This window comes from Megascapheus bottae, unplaced genomic scaffold (genome assembly GCF_031878675.1).
Source record: "Megascapheus bottae isolate mThoBot1 unplaced genomic scaffold, mThoBot2.hap1 HAP1_SCAFFOLD_43, whole genome shotgun sequence".
Taxonomy (NCBI): Eukaryota; Metazoa; Chordata; class Mammalia; order Rodentia; family Geomyidae; genus Megascapheus; species Megascapheus bottae.
The window spans coordinates 793,049-819,242 of NW_028327392.1; the positions used below are offsets into that span (position 1 = coordinate 793,049).

General features: G+C 39.5%; 1 pseudogene; it reads left to right on the forward strand.

The window, feature by feature from the left end:
* LOC150039949 (piezo-type mechanosensitive ion channel component 2-like) overlaps positions 1–26,194 on the forward strand; it is a 171,862-nt pseudogene that overhangs the window by 116,987 nt on the left and 28,681 nt on the right.

Below are 26,194 nucleotides of genomic sequence, written 5' to 3' on the forward strand. Positions count from 1 at the left end.
CCTGAAGACTAGACACCCATGTCCTTCTTGGACACCCATGAATGATATGCAAGTAGTTGTTTGTCTACATTATTTAAGGAATAATGACAAACAGAAACCTTCGCAGATTCAATAAGGAGCCATCAGTGATTTTTCACATATTTGCTAGCCAAGGTTGGTTGAATCCCAGAAACAGCCAACAGGTACAAAAGCCAAGCCCTGCTTACCATTCCTTCCTTCAACTCCACCCTGCAGCTTAGGTCTGGAATGCTCTCCTTGAGGGACAGCATAGATTTAATTGTTAGACCTGTGAGAAAGGAAGTATACCAAAATCAGAGTCCTAGATTTCAATGAGTATCCATTCTCAGAGTTTGTTTCTTCCAAAATAGCTGAGAATTTCTTCCTTGAAAAGAAGTGTTTTTGCAGAGGCATCACATTGGAGACCTTCCTTTCATTCATTAGGTATAATTTCTAGAATTTACATTGCTCTCTGAGCAGCTAAAGTAAGCCTCCATGGTAACTGGACTTTTAGTTTAGGTATGGACAGCCCTCTGTAATCATTGTCACTGGGTCTTTGTCAATTCCTGCACATGCTGGGGTCAGAAGAAACCAAACTTTCTTTTTGGATCCCGTGATGGAGAATTGACCTCCCCATTTGTTTTTCAGATAGGAGCATGTGGATACATTGGGACACTGGTACAAAATTGTTGCTGGTTGATCCAAGCCTTTAGCCTGGCCTGTACAGTCAAAGGCTATAAAATGCGTAAGTATGCGAGGCAGAGATGTTCTCATTTTAAAAACAGGGCCTAAGTACATTCATTAAAGATGTGAAATTGGAGCTCAATTTCTCCCTAAATAAAAGCTATAGAACTGCAATGCATTGTGTACAGACTGTTCATAGTATGAGGAGCCCCCATTCCCAGAGTCCCTGGACCATTTTCTAGAAACTCCCAAAGCCCCAAAGGATTTGGGGATTGGATGCAATGCAGTAGTAACTCCATATGCTTTCTGAGATGTGGTTAGTAAGCATTCCAGATGTCTATCCAAAATTACAGTTGTTCCAGTTAGAACTTTGAAAACAGACATGGTGGAAAATGCCTACAAATCCCAGCTACTTAAGAGGCAGAGACAGGGGAATGGAGAATTGGAAGTGAGCAAGAACTTAATCTCAAAAACAAACAAATGGGCTGGAGATGTGACTCATGACTCAAGAACTGGTAGATGGTAAGTACATAGCACATACATACATATATGCATACATTCATACATATATACATGCATACATACATACAAATATAGATGAAAGAGATGTAGAGGTAAAAATCGAGAAATATCTTGGGCCCTCAAAGTAAGTCAGACTTCCAGGCCTTCTTTCCTGTTGAATCTCAGGGAGCTTCTTCATATTTAGAAAAATCATTGGAAGGACCCCCAGAGGTTCCTGGAGTTGACTTCTTTCTGCCATCTGCTTCTTGCACCGAACACCCAGGATACATCACACATGGTCTGTTGTGGTGTGCAGATGCTCATGTGCATGCCAACATGACGTTCTTCTGAACAATGGTGTCCAGTCAGGCTGAATCAGACTGCACACAAGCCATCCACCTGACAAAATGTGCTACCTGCCATCCCTCCTTCAATCACCCCATCCTGTACTCAGTGTCAGGTTGGGTAGAGAACTCTGTCCTAGAATAGATATTGTCTTTTGTGTCAGTGCATTTCCTCTATCATTAGGACATTATTTTTCCATGAACCTTTTTGGAGATTCCTGAAGAAAGAAATGTTCCGGGGGCTTCCTTGTGCCTCAGGGTCAAGAGCTCACGATGGGGTCACCTTGTGAGTCCATGTGGACATTGGAGCTCAAATGCTCGTGGGGAGACCAGATAGCAGAGTGCTGCTCTTGTGCCTGCGTGACTCGTAGGACTGTGGAAAGCACAGATTTCCACAGTAGCGGTGGGAGTGGAGTTAATTTCTGTATTGCCCCTGCTGCACTCCCACAGCTAACAAGGACTCGTCCTGCAAGTTGCCCAGTGGAGAGGCGGGGATTATCTGGGACAGCATCTGCTTTGCCTTCCTTCTGCTGCAGAGGCGAGTCTTCATGAGCTACTATTTCCTGCACGTTGTAGCAGACATCAAAGCCTCTCAGATCCTGTCCTCCAGGTTGGTCGGGCACGATGGGATTCCATGGTTGATTTTCTTAGGAAACATACAAAAAGGAATGCTTCCCTATATTTTTCTGTTTTAACTTGTTGGGAAAGCCCACGGGAAATTAAGAAACTTCTTCTAGGAAAATCAGGGCAAAAAAAAATTACAAATAAGACTTTGGGGATCTCAGATAGACATGGTAGTACAATGTGACACTTTATCAAAACTTAGGACATGTGTAAGTGGTACATAAGTATAATTGAGTCCCTATATACACACTCCTCACGGGAAGCAGTCCATGCTGGCCTCCAGCAGTAACAGGAATTTCTCAAATGAAAATATACAAATGGTGGCTGTGGTGTAACTTAGAGTACATGCACAAAACCTTAGTTTGGAAGGGAGAAAAGTAGAGAGGGCAGGTGGGAGGGAAGGAGAGAAAGGAAAGGGAGGGAGCAAGGGAGAGAGAAAAGAGGCAAGGGAGGAATAGAAAAAGAAGGAGGGAGGGAGGGAGGGAGAAAAGGAAAGGAAAAACGTTATCCAACAAGTATATAAAGAAATACTAACCATCACTGATAATCAACAAAATGCAAATCACTTTACCTCATTAGAATGGACACCACAATATAAACATATATATAATTCAAATTAACAATTTATATATAATCTACTTTATGTAAAAGTATATATTGTGAATAATTTTATTGTTGGGGAGGGAAAATGGGAGCAAAACATAAGAGAAAAAATAGTGTTTGAGAAGAAGTGTACTCACTAACTTACGTATGTAACTGTAACCCCTTTGTACATCACCCTGACAATAAAATTAAGTTTACAAGAAGAATCATAAAAACCATGGAATCGCTACAAAAAAATTAGCACTAGTTTAGAGATTAAAAAAATAATTATATATATACATATATGTTATATATAGTGATAAGGATAGAGTGAGAAGTGGATCCTTATGTGCAGTTGGTGGGAATGTAAATTAATGTCAGCTTTATGGAGAACAGTATGGAGGTTCCTCAAAAAGCTCAAAATAGAACAATCATCTGACCCAGCAATCCTACTTGTGGTACCACTCTTACAAGGTCAAGTGTATAATGCTTAGGCATGGTTTCTGGCATGCCTTCAAAGAGACTGGCTGCTCTTTGGAAAATACTATTTTCTCTTCACTGATCTCCCAGACTAGTGAGCAGCTCACTTGCTCCCAGGAACATTTTCTTGTTTATCTACCAGGAAAAGGCTTCTAGAAGGGGGTTGGTAACCTCCAGCCAGGAAACTTCAGTCAGCCAACAACAATGGGAAGCCAGGCCTTCTAACCCATAAGTGATCATTTTCAGAGTAAAATAGAAAAGGCAGGAATACTAACTCGTTTTGTCTCTGTCTCCCTTTATAGAGGGGCTGAACTCTTTCAGGCCACAATCGTGAAAGCTGTGAAAGCAAGAACTGAGGAAGAGAAAAAGTCTATGGATCAGCTGAAGAGACAGTAAGGACGTCTTGATTCTCTCTCATTCTTCACTTTTCCATTATGTACAACTATCAGCTGAGTCTCAGGTTTTTCAAATCCATGAAAAATCTACTTGTGTCAATGTTCCATATACTCACTCCTCTGTCAGAGAAAAATCACTGATACCTGCTAGGCTGTAAAGGAACAGAAATATGGCTCGCTCCAAGATGGAAAAGCGAACACCTTGAAAAAGACCTGTTACAGTTGTTTAACTTAAGATCCCTGAACAGGCCATTTAAAGTCTCATAAATTAGGTCTCATAGTTCTACTTTTCTGAATTAAAAACAAAAAAAAGATTAACTAGCTAATGAATGAATCAGGGTCTTCCCCAGTGCCAAGCACTGCAGTGTTCATTGCAGCTGTGAATTGAGAAAGTGAAGTGGGGTCAGCTTTGGAAGCATCTGTTGAAATCATAACCAATGGGCAACCTGATATTGGCCCATTTAAGAGTCCATGCTAACTAGAGAAGTTTCTAGAAGTGAGACTCATCTTTCCCTGAATTTGATACAAACATTCTTCCCACTGTACCCTTCTGGACAGCTCAAAGGATAGATAGTCTGACCCTTTCAGGAGAGTCAAGAATTCTGTTGAAAAGAATGTTCTCCGGATAAAATTTTCAATAATGAATGGAACTTCTAAAGAGTGGTACCACTTATTTGTTTGGGGGCAGGTCTGAAAGTTGGTGGCTACAGAAGTGGATGGCCAAGAAAATGGAAGTGCTCAATAATCAGCTCAGCAGGAATGTTCTTTTAGTTTACAAGAATAGCTCCATATCATGCTGAACTCATATCTCACTTTCCTTCTCATAACCAAAGATATATCCTTGTATAAATTAAATCATTCCATAGCATGATTCTTTTCACAAAGGTGCAAGTAATGCGCCAAAAAATAATGCGAATGCATTATGGTGCAACAGTTGTTATAACAAATTTCAACCCACATTTAGATGGTGTTTCTCACTTCTCATAATAGAAGTAATGCATCCTGATGAATTTTTCCACTTGTTTAAAAATTCAAAACTTGAGAAATAAATAACTTGTCCTTCCTGATATGGTATGTTCACACTGGCTGTGATACAAAGGGTGAATACACAGGCCAGGCCAGGAGCGTGGCCTAGTGGTAGAGTGCTTACATGAAGCCCAGAGTTCCCTTCCTCAGTACCACATACACAGAAAAAGCTAGAAGTAGTGCTGCTGCTCAAGCGGCACAGCACTAGCCTTGAGAAAGCTCAAGAATAGTGCTCAGGCCCTGAGTTCAGACCCCAGGACTGGCCAAAAAAATTCTATGCTAAACCTTAACCTTTATGGGTCATCCTGAGTCTAGCATCTGTGAAGCATGAAGTAGCCACATGAATTACATGTAATATATATAATGTATATACTATATATTGTATATGTGTAATATGTAGGTAGTTAATATGTAATATATATTATATAATACTATACAGTATATAGTATCTATTGTATACTATATATTATATAATATACAATATATGGTTATATGCATTACACACAACACACATTGCTTATTAATAATGAATCTCATCACAATTCTTGAAGTTGACTACATTGTTTGTGATTTTATTTATTTATGTCCATTGGCCCTAAAATACCTGCATGTGTTCCCAGCACTACTAATTTCGCTTTATTTTATAGAATGGATCGCATCAAGGCCAGGCAACAGAAGTACAAAAAGGGTAAGGAGAGGATGCTGAGCTTAACCCAGGAGTCAGGGGAAGGCCAGGACATCCAAAAACTCTCTGAAGAAGATGATGAAAGTACGTGGAGATATTTTCTTCCTGTTCAATTACCTTGATGTGGTCAAGAAGCATGATATTGAGGCACTTTTCTTTTTGCCAATTTTACCAATGTATTTTATTTTTAACTTTGCAAGTTTTACTTTCCCACTGTGGATGGGGTCTTTCTATTTGTTTCATTTCTCTGTCATGAATGAATAATATTACAAGTAGCCTTAGCTTTATCTTATAAGAGACATGCTGCTAAAGAAGTTGGCATGGTTTTGCGAAATGTGTTTATTGAGGGGAGCTATTCCAGCTAGGCTGCCATTGGTTTCTATAAATTTTATGTAAATTAAATATGCATGCATATTCTATGTGGCACCTGAGTATTGATAACTAAAGTATCAATTATTACCTGTTCCAGTGAGAGCTGTCATGAAGTATATATTTATAGGAATATAATCTATTACATCTAATTAGATATTTAGTCTATTCAGCTCAAGATTTAAGATTTATGAGTTTTTTAATCTTATCAAAACTTGCATGTTTATCTGTTTGAAGGGAATCAAACAATAATGCATGATATATTTCCAATATATAGCATCTGTTCATCACCTTGTTTCAACCATGCCTTAAAATAATCACCATGAACTTTCTGGCCATTACAATGTATGCATTTTAATAAATTATTTTACTGAACCATTTGCCAGTAAAATAATTTGTGAAAATACACATACACTTTTCAGCCTTAGTATATATAGTTCTTTTCCTGACCTCTGATGTACTTTCGCAACTGACCTAGATTTGACAATTGAGTTATTAAAACGTGGTTTCAAATTTTGTTTGCTCACTTTATAAGAATTAATGTTTGGACATATTTTATTTTAGGAGAAGCAGACAAACAGAAAGCCAAGGGCAAAAAAAAGCAGTGGTGGCGGCCTTGGGTTGACCATGCTTCCAGTAGGTTTCTCAATACTCTTCCAATCTCACTGACTCTACCCTTATATCCTTGACCAGAATTCAGGCTCTCCCCATGACCTGTGTGTCCTATGCATGGTTTAACCCTTGTGACTTGAGAGGGAATTAAGAGTGTAGGAAAATTGCAGCATCGATGGGTCTATAGGCTCTATAGATCTATTCTTCTAGAGATAATATACGAATAGATAAGAAAATAATAACCACCTAATTCAGTTGGCTGAAGAAAGCTCAACATTTAGGCTTACAGACTCTTGAGTGCAATTTATAGGCTCGGAAAGCAAAGAAATGATTATAATTCTCTCTAATTTGGAGGTCCAGAGTTCTTCTGGTATCTGTTTAATAACTAAGAATGAGTTTGCAGCCAAGTGCCACTTACCCATGCCTGTAATCCTAGCAAGTCAGAAGGCTGAAATCTGAGGATCATGGTTCAAAGCCAGCCTGGGCAGGAACGTCCATGAGATTCTTAGCTCCAATAAACTTCCTCCACAAAAAAAATCTGGAAGTAGAGCTCTCGCTCAAGTAATCAAATGCTAACATTGAGCAATAGAAGCTTATGGACAGTATCCAGGCCCTGGGCTCAAGTTCCAAGACCAGAGCACACGCGCGCGCGCGCACACACACACACACACACACACACACACACACACACACACACAATCATCATCACAATGAGTTTGTGCTCTGCTAGTACTGATTGAAAACTTATCACTACATTCAAAGAGTCTGTAACCCTTTCTTTAAGAAACTAGACATATGGGGACAAAAACATGAGAAGGGGTATCAATGCGTGAGAAGTAATGCACCTACTATCAGGTGAATATAACTATAACCCCTCTATACATTACAATAAAAATTAAGAATTTTAAGTAAAAATTCTCATGTATTAAAAGCCTTTATTAAATTCTGAGATTAGAAATCCAGTAAAAAAAAAACTGGATATAGATGTCATGAGTCTTCTGTTCCCTCATTCCAAAAGCTTATATTTTTATTGGTATTCTATGTTTTGGCAGTATACTAAGTATAGAGTTGAGGGATGACTCGCAATGAAAGCATTTACCTTCTCACTTCACCTCCTGTCCAGTCTCAAAATGGCTATAAAACTGCACCACACAGCCAGCATGTGGCACAGCCTCACAACCACCTGCCACACAGAATTGATCAATTCACAACAAAAAACAGAAAATCATAACCAGATAGCCACATAGAATATAGTGAATTTCCTTTCTGATTGTAAAAATGAACTATGAACTACAGAGTTCACTGGGTATATTCGTTCTGCTTAGCATAGAAATCGGCACTGTTGGCCAGGGCTTTGTAATGGAATGACCCAAATTAATGTAAACCCTCCTTAACTATATTAGAATATTGAATAATCATTATTTTAAAAATTATTTGCCATGTCTTCAGTCTTTTTTTTATCATATGCCACATCTCTGTAATTGTGGCTAGCTAGTCTCATCAGACAAGGAATGTCACCAAAGCGCATGACCTCATGCAGTGGTGGGAAAGACCCTATTAGTAGAAAATCAAATCAGTGCTAATCTTTCCCTTACCTAATTTTGGTATCACCTAGATCTGGTTTGGACCTCTCTTCTCCCAGTAGTCATTTTCCACAATCAGCAAGTAGGATAATGAAAAAAATATTTGAAATATGGCTTAGTATATCTAGATAGAATAAAATTTAATCCTCAATATTGAATTTTAACATTATGATGAAAAGTGAGTTCTAAAGAGTTTTATTTAATTTTTCTGCCCAGGTCAAAAGACTAACAAGTTGAAAACAAGTGTAATTTTTCCATTTACTGTTTATTGGCACAATAGTCAGCTACCATTATGGTAACAGACTGAGAGAACTGCCTGTTCCTGTCAAGTCACAAGTAAACTGTGCTTACTTTTCTGTTTTTAAAATACCTCTGCTAGTTAGTGAGACCTATCCATTTCAAAACCATGTCCTATTGAACGCTTTGTCTTTTCAGCTGAGGTAAATCACTTTGGTTGTCCCTCCTTTTTGCATCTAAACATTGTATTTTCAAAGAAATTGGATATGGTCTTTGGTAATCACCTTACAAGTTGATAATAGTTTAAAGAATTTCCTGTGAAGGTTATTAATGTTAGATTTTATGACTCATTTCACCCTCATTATATCAAATTCATGAAGACTGGTATTAAAACTAAATGTGCCTTGTTACAGTACTTGATGGTGCAATAATGCAGAAATGTGTGTAATTCATGGTTTGGAATCATTCTGAGCTGTGCTGTTAAATTTTCTCTGCAAACTATATTTTCTTTTACAAGCTTGAGAAGAACACAAGAAAGAAAAACATATTCTACTTTTATGGTCTTTAATGGGTTCCAGAACTCACCTTTAGATCTGGAAGAATTTTTATAAAGCCCTTATTCTGATCTGTTGAATGGCAGGGTTGGGCTTTCAAACTAAGGACTATTATGGTTGCAATATTAATATAAGTCTGTCAGTGGTGTTACCATGTTGCCATGGTCAGTAGTGAAGATTTTAGCGTGGTTTGCAGGTACCTAAGCCTCTAGTTCCATACCTTTGTACACACATGGGATTGCATTATTGCTATTCAATGATACCTTCCATACCCATATCAATTCTGTACTACTTAAATTAATGACAAGCCTTGTTTTATCATTAATCATGTGAAATAAAGGGCAAAGTTTCTCAGGATGCAAGTGGTGAGATTTAAAAATTAATGCCCCACTAAAGGAGTCAGTGATGACATTTCCATCCATGCAATACACGTGTGTGTGTGTGTGTGTGTGTGTGTGTGTGTGTGTGTGTGTGTGTGTGTGTGTTCCTGGGTGAGCAGCTGGCCCTCCATATGAACTAACAAACCTGGAGGAGCTTTCCATTTACTACCAGCAGATGTAACATGAGAAAGCATTCTCTTTATTTTTAAGCTTTGTTATAATGATATTTTATAAAAGTCATGAGACCTTTAAAAGAACATTTCCTTTTTGTCTTAGTGTGCTAATAGCACTTGGTTGTATGACAAATTGTTTATATTTTTAATGGTAAAAGCCAGTACTTGAGGTGAAAATCACTTGAGCTCATGGATATGCATAAAGGCTACAGAAGAAGGTATGATTGAATACACTTAGCTATGGATTGATTTTGATGTCTATAATGAGGGTAAAATGTTCCATCCTATGATAATCTGTGTTTCTCCTGAATGACCATGTGACAGTAGTCCATGTCACTCTCCTGTGAGTCTCTTGGCTTACACGAAGGCATTACTTTCATGGTCTTCTTCTATGTCAAATGTAATGCTACAACTTTGATTTGTTCTTGCTTATTCTTACCTTATGTTATATTGCATTTATTTCCTCAGGCCTGGACCCAGTACTCTGGGCCTGGTTTGTTCTTCAGAATCACAATAACAAATTACAGTGTTTCTGTTCAAGGATATAAGGCCCAATTCATTCACTCTGTATCTTCATGAAATGGAGGCTTCTGAGTCATCTGAAATCATGGGCAAAATCATTGGACTTTTGACCATGTGTAGTGACAGCCAAGCAACTAATTTTAAACAAGCCAAGGTTTTCCATTACCTTATGAGACGTAAGGCCAAAAGATTACTTCAACTATCACATTTTCTCACCTAAAAGATGGATGCCTCAGCTTTGGAAACCCAAATATGATTTGAAAATATGAATGTTTTCCTGTAGTGGTGGTACAGTTCTTGTAGCATAAGAAATGTACATACTGGGAATCCTTTCTCTAGTAAACATAATCCCTAGCAAACTGATTGTGATTGGGGTTTTTGAATCTTTAAATCTCTGGACAATCCCCACTCTCTCTGCTCCCAACTCGACACAGGCACCATTTTCTTGTAGGGAAAGCATGAGGCTAGGCAGAGACAGTGCACACTGTGCTTTAAAGCTTACGGTCAGTAGAATTCTTTCTTGAATTCCCTTAGGCTCCAGGGTATGGCTTGTTGACCAGGATCCTGACAGAGCTAATTCTCTGTGGACCATTTCTGCCATCCCTGTTGGTCCCCTAGCTATAGGTAGAGCAGCTGACACGGTGGTAGTATTTCTGTTGTTGTCATTGTTTCCATTTTCATTTTAAATGTTACCTAGTCATTTTCTCCTCGTGGTGGTGTTGTTGTCGTTGATGTTGTTGTTGTTTTAACTCTCTCAAGCGTCTTGTCATATATGTTGTCTTACATGTGATGTGGAGAAGCCAGGTCTACAAAGTGTAAAGTGAAGTAGAAGGTTGGTGGCACTGATCTGGGTCCTGAGTCAACCCAGTTGGCTTACCTATAACAGATGTCTGGTCTTCCATTCACTCTGGCCTGGTCTAAATGATCCAAATCATGGAATTATGAAATAATCATTATCAATTAGTTTCCCATCTCGGTAACAAAACTGGTTGTTGCTCAGTTCAGTAGATTCAGCCAGGTAAAACTTCCAACCAAGGGGGGAGAAAACCCAGAGTGGATAATTCCATTCTTCTTATTTGGCCCAAACAAAGCCACATACTCTATGTACTCAGTCAGATCCATACCAGGCAGCCCTAACCTGGACAGGCTCTTGTCATCTCCTGTACCTTCCTCCCATCTAATGTCTCTTACTGTGGTCCTTGTTTTGTTTTGGGTGACCATTTGCACATCTTGAAGGGGCATTTCATTAATAAGCCCCCATTGTCTCCTGTCCCTTCCAAGAAATAAGTAAATATTTTGTTTCACATAGTGGTCAGGAGTGGAGATTATTATTTGTTTGAGACGGATAGTGAAGAAGAAGAAGAAGAGGAAGAATTAAAGAAGGAAGATGAGGAGCCTCCAAGGAAGTCAGCGTTCCAGGTAATGGTGGGGTCAGAGAAGTGATGACCTTGGATAGCTGGAACTCCTTTAATGGTTACATCTGATGTATGTACAAGTCCCGCCTCTCGGATGATGCATATTGACATCTGAGATTGTTGATTTCTAATTAAACTGCAGCATTTGCAAGTGTTCAGGCAAGTCTTCATTCCCTGTCATCAAAACATGTTCCTACACAGTAAAATATGTTCCCCAGGTGCCCTTTGTTTTGTTGTTGTTGCAAGAGTAGGTGAAGAGATATCCTTGGCCTTGCTTTTAATTCTTTGAATGGACTTCCCAATTCAATATGGGAAGGAGCTGATTATGAAATTCAGTTTCACTTATAGTGCTGAAGATTTGAGAATGTATTGAGGCAATATTTCAGTGCACTTCTGAGCTTTGCAGCAGAACTCAGCTCCTGTTGATCAGCTAAACAGTTACGGAGCCCTTAGTCCTTGCTTACTGAAGACCAGGCTCCTCAACAGAGATCACGTGGGAGATGAAAACTTGTGATATATTTCTCTTTCCAGTGGGCCACGCACCAGAACAGTTCGTTCCCATTTCTTAAAAGTACGGGACACCTAGAATCCAATTCACCAAGCCACGGGGTGGTTAAAATCAATATCAGCTTGCTGGCCAGGCCTTTGTAAATAGACAGCTTGCACTCATATGCCTTCCCCACGACGATGGAGAACTAGATGCTTCCTGGAACTCCTTGACCCGACACTGCCTCCCTCGCTCTACTCTTCCCTGTGTGTTTCTTGGTGTATGTTTCATGTTTGTGTGCATGTATGCAGCTGCCCTGCCAAATACTACTGACCCAACATGTTTATTTTTCTTATATTGAGTTTTGTTGTAAGCACTTCTCAGCAAACAGCAAAGAAAAGAATCTGGATCATCTTCATTCTGTATGGATCACATACCATGACTGACTTCATTTCTTATTCCTAATTGACAAGTGGAACACATTTTATTCTAGTTTCTAGGGCTGGCACATTTGGATATCATCGCTCTTAATTATTAGAGACAAACTCATAAGACATCATATATTAAATTGTTAGTGTTTGGGGTTTTGTTTTCTACTAATTACTCTTGCTTTGTCCTTCTTTGTAGAGAGCTATTGGGAAGTTTGCCTCAGCCATTCTAGCCTTGCCAAAGTCTGTCATAAAACTTCCCAAAACTATTCTTCAATATTTAATCAGAGCTGCAATGGTATTTCTTATTTTACTGACATGTAGTGTGTAATTCTCTGCTCTGTAGAACTTTAGAAAAACATCCCGGGATCTGCATTTTCTCTGTTCTATAGATCATGCAGTGAAGGAATTCTAAGATTGTGAAATATTAGGAAAGCTTTCCAAAAAGACTTCATAGAAGCCAGATTTCTTATTGGACCTCAAAGACTACTGAAAAAATAGAAAGAAAAAATGCAGATCCAAATCTACTTTCTCTTCTCATAGTTTCACGTAAGTTACAACTCATTTTTAAAGGGTCACCTCTGATTGCATGCATCAATTCTGATAAGTAAAACATAATAATTTTTCTCAGAAAGCTGGTTAAAAAAAAACATGAGTAACCTAATAAAAGACTCCTTTGGTTCCAACTCCTTCCTGGCTTCTGATTGCTCTCCATCTTCCCTAATCGGCACTGACTGTCCAGGTCTTGAGTTCAGTATTTCTTGACTGTAGATTGCTCAGCTAGGAACAGTCTCAATAGCCCTAATATCCATGCACCTTGGAATAAAGTGTTAAAAAAAACTGTTGATTCATCTGATTGATGCACAATAGAAGTTATTCAGCTTCCTGAACTAGTCACTTAATTATTGAAAATAAAAAAATAACATATATAACTCTGCTTCCAATTTTATCAGATACTTATCCTCTGAAAACTCCAAAAGAGTTTCTTCTAAAAACTTTCAATCTTTATGCTCCTGTGTGTTAAGCAAGAGATGAGAGACACAGACCAGTGCACCTCGCATCTTGAAATGGCTGATCTGATTCAGGAGTGGCCACATCCAGCCCTTCCGGATTTAAACCCCAGAGATGGGCCACAATTGAAAAGTCATTGCTTTGGTTCCTGTGGGCCTCCTTTTCCCTCCTGAAACCACTTCTAGGATTCTCTAAGCCACAGTTTAAAATGAGAAGGTTCCGCATAACTATCCCCTTTCTTAGTACTAAGACAATCATCTAAAGAATGATGATTTTGATAAAGAAGGTGCTGATCACATTTGTATTAAAAGACAAACTAGGAAATATCACCAATTTCTGTAAAGACTAAAGTTTTAAAGAATAAATGTAAAGACTAAAGTTTTAAAGAATAAATGTAAAGACTAAAGTTTTAAAGAATAAATGTATTTTTGCTTCATCATTTTTCAGTGAAAATGAATACTTCCCCCCCCAAGAAAATGGATAAGATTTAAGATGAAATCATTTAGGATAAAAATTTAAACTAGGAGCCAGACACTGTGCCTCATGTCTGTAATCTTAGCTACTCAGGAGGCTGAGATCTGAGGATCAAGGTTCAAAGCCAGCCTGGGCACAAAAGGACCTGAGACTCATCTCCAATTAACCTCCAAGTGGGGCAGGCTCAAGTGTAGGGTGGTAGCCTTGAGCTGAAGAGCTCAGGGGCAGTGCCCAGGCCGAGTGCAAGCCCTATGACCCACCAAAAAATAATTTAAATTAGAGCCAAGAGTGTGACCTAGCAGTAGAGTGCTAGCCTAGCATGGGTTTGATTCCTTGAAACTATTACACAGAAAAGGTTGGAAGTGGTCCTGTGGTTCAAGTGGTAGAGTGCTTGCCTTGAGAATGCTCTAGGACAGTGCCTAGGCCCTGAGTTCATGCCCCAGGACTGGCAAAAAATTAAACTGAAATCAGGGGCACACATAGTAGTTGCTTTCACATATTCATGAATCTTGAAGCTCTCAGGTAGCGTTGTGAGAACCTGGCTCCCCCTGGCACCATCTGACTCCCCGTAAAACCTCTTGATGTCCTTCATCCCCACTCTAGCTCTCCAGATGAACTTGTCAGGTTGGGTAAGACCTAGACTTGCCAGGTAATAATTAGGAAGTTCAGTAAATGTCACTCAACTAAAGATTGGAACCCTTCCCTGCCTCTGTTTATCAGTCTTTGAAAATAGTCAGGCAACAGCAAAACCTAACCTTCAAAAGCTCCTGGAACTGTAACATAGTTGCTTTTCAAATTGCTAACCTGAAGAAAGGTTTCCTAGAAATAAGGTATTAACTGCTCTCTCTAGATCACTTCTTCTGCATTCTCTAAATCTAAATATTCACCTCAGGGAGACCATATCAGAAGGTTTCAGGCCCTCAGAAATCAAATGTCAAGATGTTAACCGGACTTTCCCTGTAACTCTATCCTTAAACCATCCTCCCTGGAATTCCCCTCTCCCTCACAGTTACTGGCTCTTCTTCAGAGCAAAAGATTTCCTCCAACTTGTGTGTCTAATGTGTTCACAAATCCTAATTATGTTCTTGTTTTCTATTTCGAGGATTTGAAAACATTACAATGGCCTTGGTTTAAAGGAAATATCACCAGATGTTCTTAAGCCTGCAATTTTTTGATAGCCAGGCTGTTTTATTTAAAAAAAAACCATTTAGGAAAATTATCTGCTGATGAACTTACATACAAGACAAAGGGTCCAGAAAGTAAAACTGTGACAAAAGGGGAAACAACAGAAAATAACAATAAACTTCCAAATAGAATAATAATAAAAAAAACTCTTGTTTCAATTCTTGAGGAGGTAAAGGGGAACTACAAACCTGGTAGTACAAAAAAGTGCACTAATTCAGCAGTGACACTAGAAACTATGTTGGAAATGAAATCTACAGTTTGTAGGGGAAGGGGAAAGAGGGAAAAACTGGGAGAGAATGAGGGAGGGGAAGCAACTGTTCAAAAAGAAATGGACTCATTACCCCACTTACGTAACTGTAAGCCCTCTGCTCATCCCTTTACAATAATTTTTTTAAATGACATGTAGAAACAAACTTTTTCAGTTTTTATTTCTAAAAATAAGAGTTGTAATAATGATCTAAAGAGTTAGTCAATAATGTAACAGAAATGAGTTTTCAGTTTAACCAAAGTTACTGCATTCTGAAACTGCTCTGGATTAAAAAAAAAAAACAAACTTATTTTCCTATCTATCTCCTAGAAATATACGCTTCTAAAGAGATAAGTAAAACCTGCAAATGTTTTATGTATAATCATTCACATCCTTTCAACACAACTGTTACTGTGCTGAAACAAGTTTGCGTTTTAAAAGTCTTAAACCTGAGAGATATCCTTGATAGAATTCCCAACTAACATGTTCAGTAAACTTCTGCCATAACTTCCTTTCTATATTCCTTCACATCACAGTTTATCTTTTCATTTCCATACATTTTTCACATGAAGTAGAATAATTTTTTGCTTCCTGGCTTGATTATCCAGAAATACTATTTGGGTAATTTGAGTAGCCTTCCCATACAATTTAGATTTCTACTAGTGAGAAATTTCTAATTCCCTTATGACCTCTTTACTTCTGTCTATGGAAAAAGTTCAGTCTGTCTTCTACTGATATCACAATGCCAGTTGTTGGCTTTCCTGTGTTTTTCAAAGGTTTCAACCATGTTACTAGCATAGGGCAAAATGATAGTGTCTAAGTCATAAGAACCTGAGAATATTTCTTCAATCTCATCATTATAATGGAAAAGCCAGCTTCCCTGAGACCCAGGTGTTTGAAATGCATGTGGCATGAGTGCTTGGCTTGTTTGTGTGTCCTGTTTTCTTTTGTTTCTTCTGCATGCCTTGGTGGGTGGGCTGTACAGAACACCCTCTTTCCTGACTACTTGTCCTGAGATATTGATGCAACTGTCTTCTGCTCTTGATTGCAACCCAAGCACCACAGTTTTCTTTCCATACTGTCCTGGAATAACTAACTAATGGCAATGCCACAATATTTCTCCTCCCAAGAGACTGATCAATCCACAAAACTCATTTTCAACTTGCTGGTAATAGCTATTACTCACTAAGGAGAGTATCGAATGTGAAAACCTTTATTCTCAAAGTAAAGAAGATGTTGGTTTTTGAATGGAAAAACTAATAAGCTGAGTGAGACATTCTGTTTATTTCATGTTGTGTAGTGCAAAGAGAATATCCATAATTGAGCAAAATAAGTGGCAAGGTATCTGGGAGACCTGACGGTTTGTATATACTAAAAGTTTATGTCAGGATCATTTGTGACACCAAACAAAATACATTCCCATGGTATCTGTTTTCATGTATATCTCATGATTAAAAAAATAATAACATAACAGCCACGATCAGCTCAACATATACAGGTGGGAGAGGGATGTTTAGTTTACACTGGGAGAAAAAGTAGTATTTCTTAAAGCTAGAAAGTATGGTGTAGGTCTTCTTTCATTTCAGATTAGTAGAAGGTCAGAACATAATTGAAATTTCTTCTCTCAGTTTGTTTATCAAGCCTGGATCACAGATCCTAAAACAGCACTGCGGCAGAGGCGGAAAGAGAAAAAGAAGTCTGAAAGAGAAGAACTAAAGCGGAGGCTTAAAGGATCTGGGGAGGGTGAGTGCTGAACAGGGCGTGGTTTACAACTAGTATGTCCATTCCTGTGGCCTCAAGGAGAGGGAAAGCACACAAAGAAGAGTCTCATGGCCTGTTCTTTGAGCTCTATAGGGGATGGACAGAGAGCTTTATTGTCCTTAATTTCTCATAGCTGACCATTAATTTGTGAAATCCTTACTACTCAGGAGCTGAGATCTAAGAATCTAAGAATCATGTCTCAAAGCCAGCCTAAGCAGGCTTTGAATTAAACACACATAGATACACAGAGACAGACGGGGGGGGAGGGAGGGAGAGGAAGGGAGAGAGGGGAAGGGAGAGAGGGGGAGGGAGGGAGGGAGGGAGGGAGAGAGAGACAGAGAGAGAGAGAGAAAGAGAGAGAGAGAGAGAGAGAGAGAGAGAGAGAGAGAGAGAGAGAGAGAGAGAGAGAGAGAGAGAGAGAGAGAGAGAGAGAGAGAGAGAGAGAGAAAGAAATAGACCTGTGTCTCTAGTGTCTCTAGCTTTGAACAAAAAAGCTCAGGGACTACCCAGGTCCTGAGTTCAAGCCCCGGGACCAAAACAAAAACAACAAAATGAAAAACAATAAAATGGGGAGAAAAGATCAAAATTAACCTGAAGAAACTAGAAAGATAAACTTTTTAGATGACATTAAATTATCAAAAAGAGATACAAGACAATGCCTGACGATTAAGTTAAGGAGTGCTTTTTTGTGAATAGTCAACAAAAAAGACAAAACTTAGTCATTTCCATTCAAAACAGCAAGTAAACAGGTACTACTTGCCTATAATCCTAGCTACTCAGCTGAGATCTGAGGATCTTGGTTTGAAACCAGTAGGACAGAAAAGTCCATGAGAAAAAAAAGTCCATGAAACTCACTAACAAAAATCATCTCCACTTAACTATCAAAAATCCAGAAGGTGTGGCTCAAGTGGCAGAGCACCAGCCTTGAGTTGAAAAATCTAGACGATAGCACCCAGGTTCTGAGTAAGTCCAGTATCAGCATATGTGTTTCTGTGTCTGTGTATGTGTGCATATACACATATACACATGCGCACTTGAGCTGCCATAGCCTCCCAAGATGGGACTCAGTAAAAGCAGAGCCTTAAAATAAGTGTTCCTCTCTAAGAATACTAACATCCCAAATCTGGCTTGCTTCACAGACACTCTGAATGTTAGAAATAATAATACATTTGCTGGGGCCGGGAGTTTGGCCTAGTGGTTAAAGTGCTTGCCTAGCATGCACGAAGACCCGGGTTCGATTGCTTGGTACCACATACATAGAAAAAGCTGGAAGTGGTGCTGAGGCTCAAGTGGTAGAGTTCTAGCCTTGGAAAGTCCAAGGACAGTGCTCAAGCCCTGAGCTCAAGCCCAGGACTGGCAAAAAAAAAATACATTTGCTTTAAGATGAAATAAAAATAGCCATTAAAAGCTATCTGACCAGGGCCGGGAGTTTGGCCTAGTGGTAGAGTGCTTGTCTAGCATGCACAAAGACCCGGGTTCGATTCCTCGGTGCCACATACATAGAAAAAAAGCCAGAAATGGTGCTGAGGCTCAAGTGGAAGAGCTCTAACCTTGAGAAAATCCAAGGACAGTGCTCAGGCCCTGAGCTCAAGCCCAGGACTGGCAAAAAAAAATAAAAAGCTATCTGACCAAAAAGATTAGTCTTCAGGATATGTTAAGAATGCCTACAATCAACAGATGTTGATTTTATTAACCCAGTAAAGGAATACATACAAAATAATTCACAGACCTGTAAACAAAGGTGTTACAAAGGTGATCAGCTTCAATAGTAATACAAGAAACAAACGAAATGTCACGTAGTGACTTTCAGTGTTGTTTATGTTGTTTTGAACATTGTTGCTTACCTACTGGATTTGCAAGAGCCTGAGCATTTCATGTGTCACGGTTCGGGAGTTGATGATATGTGCTCACACGTGGAGAAGTGTTAGGAAGGAGTTTATATGGAAGAACCTAGTGAGCATTATGGAGAATGAATCAGTCCCATTCTCAGATATGTGCCTTGACTTCAGCAAAATTTGTATCTGTGAATCACATATTTAAGACTATCCATTGGGAAAAATCATATCTATCAAATATTATTTGTTAAAAACAGCAATTTGGAAATGTTCTTCATGTGTCTCTAGAAAGAAGAAAAATGTGTATATTGTGTTACCAATGAATTACAGAACACTGTTCAGTAGTTTCTTGACATATTTTTAAGTGAAAAATATCACTCTGGAAATGGCATTTACCTAATGCAATGATTCATGAAACAAACAAAAAAAAAACCACAGACAATACTTTGCACTTTCATGGGTGCAGAAAACAGTGTCTAAATGCAAGAGAAATATCACAAAGAATTCTGCACTTGTTTTATGGATAACATAACCCTTGTGAGTGAGGGAGCCTTAGCCTCATCTCCTCTAGCTTTATGCTTTACAAAGGGAGTGTGATCATTCATTCCTTATGCAATTAAAAAGTAGTGAAAGAGAAAAGGTGAAAAGTAAAAATTTCTTCAACCCCAAACCCTTCTTTCTTTTAACCTTTCTTCTCCCTGATATCATCTGGCAGCATTCATTTTAAGGTACTTCATTTGTTTGAAAAGATAAAGTTGATGCACACTTGAAAGTAGTACACAAGTGGTAATAAAGCAGGGCACAATCCGCCCCAACCCATGCCTTGGGGCCCGGCCTCTATGCCCACAAATCCTCACTTCCCCACATGCATATACTTTCTTTATTAGTTTTTCAAAAATGAGTTGATACTGCACAAATTACTGAATTTTCACGAACAATACATCAAAACAATGTTCTGACTGTGAAACTATGTCATTTTAATAGTTCAAAAGGCTCCATAATATATACATGCATAATTATTTCCATTATTTCAAAAAGATTGTATCTAGACAATCTTTTTTTGTGAACAAAAAGATTATGTCTAGTTTTTTTATCCACATTGAACGAGTGAGAGTAGATATCCTTTGTTTTGTGTATATGTGTGTATGTAGCGCACATACATGTTCATGTATGTGCATGCATGTGTGTTAAAAGTATAGCAAAAGTTAAGAACATACACTTCTAACAGAGCACGTTCTCAAACGTGGGAAGTCTACGTATATCCCTACATGTGTTAGGTCAAGAAAAATGCATTTCCTGTACCTCTGTATTCCAAAGACATCACTGCTTTTTAAAAATGTTTGAAAATGGAGTTTTGGGCGAAAAGCCCCAGTTCAGAATTTCCAGTCAAAGTGGACTGGACCATCTATTCCTGTCTCTACACTCGGATTACAGAGAGGAGTTTGATGGTTTACAGAAAAAGAAGGTTGGGGTGGGGAGTTTGGCCTAGTGGTAGAGTGCTTGCCGAGCATGCACAAAGACCCGGGTTCGATTCCTCTGTACCACATACATAGAAAAAAGCCGGAAGTGGTGCTGAGGCTCAAGTGGTAGAGCTCTAGCCTTGAGAAAGTCCAAGGACAGTGCTCAGTTCCTGAGCTCAAGCCCAGGACTGGCAAAAAAAAAAAGAAAAGAAAAAGAAAAAGGAAGGCTAAGGAAGCCAAGTGACACTGAAATTGCCCCTGGGGTATTTGTATGCATGTTAGGGAAGATGGGGCCAGACATGTGATTAAATGATCCTGGCCAAAGGTGTGCTCAGGTTAATGGTTGGTTTGTTTCCCAGGATGTTGGGTAGTGTCCGGTCACAATAAGAAGGCTTCAGTTGTCTGAGAGACAGCTTCTGCTATTGTCCCAAGATGTTTACGAATTGTTGGTGTCCTTCCTGAAATCTCAAGGTGATGACCAGAGGAGAGAATTACTAAGAGAAAAATATTAAAAATGGCAGAGAGGGGCAGAGAAGCTTATCAAGATTAACAATAACAGTAGTACCAGCATTGTACTGGTGTAAAAGGAATCAATTTCATCTTCTTTATTAAAGAATTTATTAACATTGATTTTTACATCATATTTCAAATGGCATGTTTAACAAACAAGTGTTCAAGAAGGGAATCTCTATAAACAATCACTGGCACATAGTTTTTTAGAACATAATCAAAATTAGGCTAAGGGTTTGTATATCATAGCAATTTCATCTTTGTTGAACTCACTTGACAGGCCCAGTGGAATGGGAAGATCGTGAAGATGAACCAGTCAAGAAGAAATCTGATGGACCAGGTAAGAAAGTAAAGGCAAAGATAAAGAAATTTGAAGCTGATTCTTGGCCAGATGGCAGAGAATGGAAGGCTGCCCTACCTGGAGTAAATCCCCGAGTTTCTGGACTGAAGCAAAATAATCAGCGAGCTCCAGCAACTCATCTCTCTTAAGACTGAGCAGTGATTCTGAGAGCAGAGCTGACCTCTGCACCACTGAGTAAAAATGCTGTCTGTTTATAAAACTTTTCCTGTAAGTACTTATAAAAGGCGTTTCAGAAACAAGTGCTATGCCTCACAGAAAGCAGTAGAATTAAGACACACACACACACACACACACACACACACACACACACACACACTGGCTATTAACTTTTCTGTTTCCTTTTCTTTGCATAATCTTTTTAAGTTTGCTTTTCTCATTGATCACAATAACCATATCTATTTATGTGGCACAGTGTGATATTTAGATACATATTTATAAAAGTGTGATGACGATATCAGAGTAATTAACACATCTATAACCTGACAAATTAATCATTTCTTTATGTTAGTAGCATTCACTATTCTCTCTTCTAGCTAACATATACTATAAATGATAGAGTAAACGCAGAAAGAAGAAAGTGAATGTCTGATGAATAGGACTAGGGAGAATCTAAATGCCCCAGAAGCTTCAGAGCAACCCATTCCTTTTGAGAGGGGAACCAAAACCTCGTAAGAGTGACTTGCTCCGGATCCTAAGAAATAGAGATGGGTAGAAGCCTGTTGTGCTCAGCTTTGGTGCAGTCACAACACCACTCTGGTAGTTCTCTGCCAGGGAGGATGGTTTCTCCATGCAGGATGGAAAGAATAAACGCAAAAACAAAATCTGGGCTGGGAGTGTGGCCTATGGGTAGAATGTTTGCCTAGCATGCATGAAGCCCTGGGTTCAATTCCTTGGTACCACATACACAGAAAAATCCAAAAGTGGTGCTGTGGCTCAAGTGGTAGAGCACTAGCCTTGAGCTGAAGAACTCAGGGATAGCACCCAGGGCTCAGAGGTCAAGTTCCACAATTGACCAAACACACACACACACACACACACACACACACACACACACACACACACACACACAGAAAACAAAAAAAAATCTATGAATGAATATGCTGAGTAGGGCAGAAAACATGTAAATCTCTCCATCTTGAGCTTCAAAACGACTGCACACAGTACTTAACAGACAGGATTGTCCCAAGATTGTCTCCTACTCCTCAGGCAAATACTAAGCTTCCAAAGCCTCCATTTTCTAATTCAGGCATCCTTACTTCCATTACTCCCAGGCTGCATTACCACATAATTGAATGTGCATGTTTGCAGAGCTAGGCATCATATTAGTGACATAAAGCTTTATACAACTTTTTCCAGCATTTCAAATTGCAATCTTCTTTGACAGGCACTTTTCCAAGTTCTATTGCCATAGTAACTTGTTTAACTCCTTTAAAATTGACTGGGTATCAATGACTCATGCTGGTAATCCTAGCTACTCAGGAGGCTGAGACCTGAGAATCACAGTTCAAAGTGAGCCTGGGAACAAAAGTCTATGAGACTCTTATCTCCAATTAACCACCAGAAAACTTGAAGTGGCATTGTGGCTCATAGTATAGAGTGCTAACCTTGAACCAAAGAGCTCAGGGATGCACCCAGGCCCAGAGTTCAAGTCCCACAACTGACAAAACTAAATAAAACAACAACAACAACAAAAACTCTTACCCACATTTAATGAAGAAGGAACTGAGACATAAAGAAACGTGCTTTCTTTTTGTGGTTTTACTGGGATTTGAACTTGGGGCTAATCACTTGGCAGCATGTGCTCTACCACTTGAATCACTACACAGCACAGAAAAATGCAGCTGAGGTTTGTATTCTAGCAGTTTGCAGCTGAGGTTTGTATTCTAGCAGTTTGAATCCAGAATCTGAGTTCTTCATCACTACCTCTGCTGCTCTGGGACTCAAAAGTTATTTTTTTTTATTGCCAGTCCTGGTCTTGAGCTCAGGGCCTGAACACTGTCCTTGGACTTTCTCAAAGCTAGAGCACTATCACTTGAGCCTCAGCACCACTTCCAGCTTTTTTTCCCTATGTATGTGGTACTAAGGAACGTGGGTATTTATGCATGCTGGGCAAGCACTCTACCACTAGGCCAAACTCCAGGCCCCAGTTAATTTTTTTTAAAGTCCTCTCCTTCCCATTTCTAATTCTTGTTGCTACCTCAGCTCTTGAGTCTGCTTTAACATCACCTCTAGCAAAGCAAAACTGTAATGTCATCATTGTGTTTATTTTTGCTACTTCTGGTAAAATGGGGACATTTGTCTTGTAGTACACACTGTAAATTATTGTTGAACAAGTGATGAAAAAGGGAATAAAGTGATCAAATGTTTTATGGCCAATAACAAATACCACTTGAAAGAAGTAATTATACATAGTAGAAAAATCTAAGTTCTCAAAACTTAAGAAGCTGCTAAAGCAAACTGGTGAATTTAACCCTAATTTACATTCCCTTTTGTGTCTACGTGAAGCATCTGTAGGCCCAACTACACTTGGGTTGTCACCACTTGCATTGGCCAAGGTCATTTTAAGGCAGCAGGGGTGGGGAGAGAAATTTAAGCATTCTTGGCTTCTTCCTCAGAATTGTTCTTCTGTGGCATCTGCTAGGACCTCATTTCCCTTCTTTGCCTAACAAAGGAAACTCTCTTCCAGCTTCCTAAAATGCAGCTCCTGGAAGACCCTCCCTCATTTTGATTCCATATTTAAAGCATGCGACATACTATTTCCATACCCTATGTATACTGAAGTGATTGCTACAGTCCAACAAGTAACTCTAACCATCACCCCAGACTCAACTTTTTTTTTTCATTTGTCAGTCATGAGGCTTGTACTCTGGGCCTGGGCGCTGTCCCTGAGCTCTTCAGCTCAAGGCTATCGCCCTACCCTGGAGACACAGCCCCACTTCCAATTTTCTAGTGGTTAATTGGAGATAAGAGTCTCAGGGACTTTAGTGCTCAGGGCCAGCTTTGAACTACCATCCTCTGATCTCAGCCTCCTGAGTAGCTAGGATTACAGGCGTGAGCCACTGTGCACAGCTTGAGTTAACTTTTCGTGTGAGCACATACAGTCTACTCATTAGTAACTTTGCAGCACTTTTTTTTATTACTAATTACGGATGCATATGTACCACACGGCCAATCTGCGTAAGTACAGGTGTGTACTCTTTGAGCTACTTGATTCCTTTCCCATTTCCGCCTTTCCCAGGATTCAATTCTACCCCGTGAGCTTGACTAGCTTAGGTTCCATATGTGAATGAGATCATTCAGCATTTATTTATCAGCATTCAACTTATTTCATTTAAGGTCCTTCATGTTCATCCATGTGGTTGTAAGTGACAAGATTTCCTTCCTTCTTAAAAAATTAATACTTGAAAGAATAAGGTCCCTATAGCTGTGGAAACATCTCAGACTTTCCTCAGAAGTCAAGAGCTCATATATAAATTTCTTAGCATGCTGGGGGTGGCTTATTTGCTTTGTCAATACTTGGGGAATATGTTTGTACTCTGAACAGTGCAACCATGTGACAGCTCCTTATTCCCCAGTCACAGCCACAGAATAGGATGAAAACCCACCTGTAGCAGGACTCCCAAAGCTTTGATTGGTGGGAGAAATCAATCCCAGGTGCAGAATTTTGTGGCGAGCCCAACTTGGGTGAAGCTAGAGCATTCAACAACAACAGCAACCCTATAATATATATATATATATGTATATACCTATATATACATAGCCTTTTGTCAATGTAATGAACTCTTCATGAAAAAAGGAGGATGGCCTGGGATGTGGCCTAGTGGTAGAGTGCTTACCTAGCATGCACAAAGCCCTGGGTTCAATTCCTTAGTACATGCACAGAAAAAGCCAGAAGTGATGCTGTGACTCAAATGGTAGAGTGCTAGCCTTGAGAAAGCCCAAGGACAGTGCCCAGATCCTGAGATCAAGTCCCAAGACTGGAAAAAAAATAATGTACAGCCCTGCATGACACCAAAATCACTTGTGGTACTGTGTTTCTCCTAGATAACATCATCAAGAGGATATTTAATATTCTGAAGTTCACCTGGGTCCTGTTCCTGGCAACTGTGGATAGTTTCACCACCTGGCTTAACTCCATTTCAAGGGAGCACATTGACATATCAACTGTGCTGAGGATTGAGAGGTGTATGCTGACCAGAGAGATTAAGAAGGTAATACTGTGGCCATGATTATTTGAGCTTGTTGCCAAACATTTCAACTCCTTTCTTCTTGGTTTTGGAATAGTTGTATAGACATAATGAGCTACAAAACTTGCCTACAGGTCATGAGCACCTTCTACACATAGATTATTCATTCTCCCTTCTCCCCTCCTCAGAGTTCACAGATATATAGACTTTGCTGTAGCCTATAAAGAACTTCAATTAATCTTTGGAAAAATTCAGATGAGTATAGCAACAATAAAGTATACCATAGTCATGAACAGCTTATAAATTCTATTCAGAAATAGTAGCCTGTTTCTGGAAAAGCACTATGACCGAGACATCATCACCCATGTACCAAAGGCTTCCTCTTTAGAATTATCTAGTGATACTGAGTGGCATTAATGCTCATCTTCCCTAACAGGGTGTATTTAGGCCAGCTATGTGTAAGTACTGAGCATTGCTGATCTGGTATAGAGTGGTCCCCAGGAATGATGGTGACACCCCCCCTTTCTCCACAGGGCAATGTGCCAACCCGGGAAAGCATCCACATGTACTACCAGAACCACATCATGAACCTCTCCAGAGAGTCAGGACTGGACACCATTGACGAGCACCCGGGAGCCACCTCGGAGGCACAGGCAGCCCGCAGAATGGATAGCTTAGATTCCCATGACAGTATCTCCAGGTACTGCACTTCCCAAAATGTGGGTTTTCTTGGCCCCAGGTAAATGCAGTCAGTGGCATCACACCTGAGATGAGGATGGGTGAAAAATGAAAGCCAAAAAGGTGCCTCGTGCCCCTGGCCCTACAGGTGATGTATTCCCACACTGCAGTGTTGAAAGAACCTCGTTCCCTAGACCCTCTAATGAAAAGCAGGCGGTGATGTTGAGTACAATTCACAGGCTCAGTGGTGAGATTTCCAAGCTTGAAGTAAAGCACAGTAGCCCCTTCCCAACCTCTAAATTACTCTTGGGTCAGGCCTCCAAAACATTTGCTTCATCAAGAATCTACCCTGCTCCTTTCTGCCTTCTACTGCTTTCCTTAAATGTTTCTGCTGACAATGGTTCCAA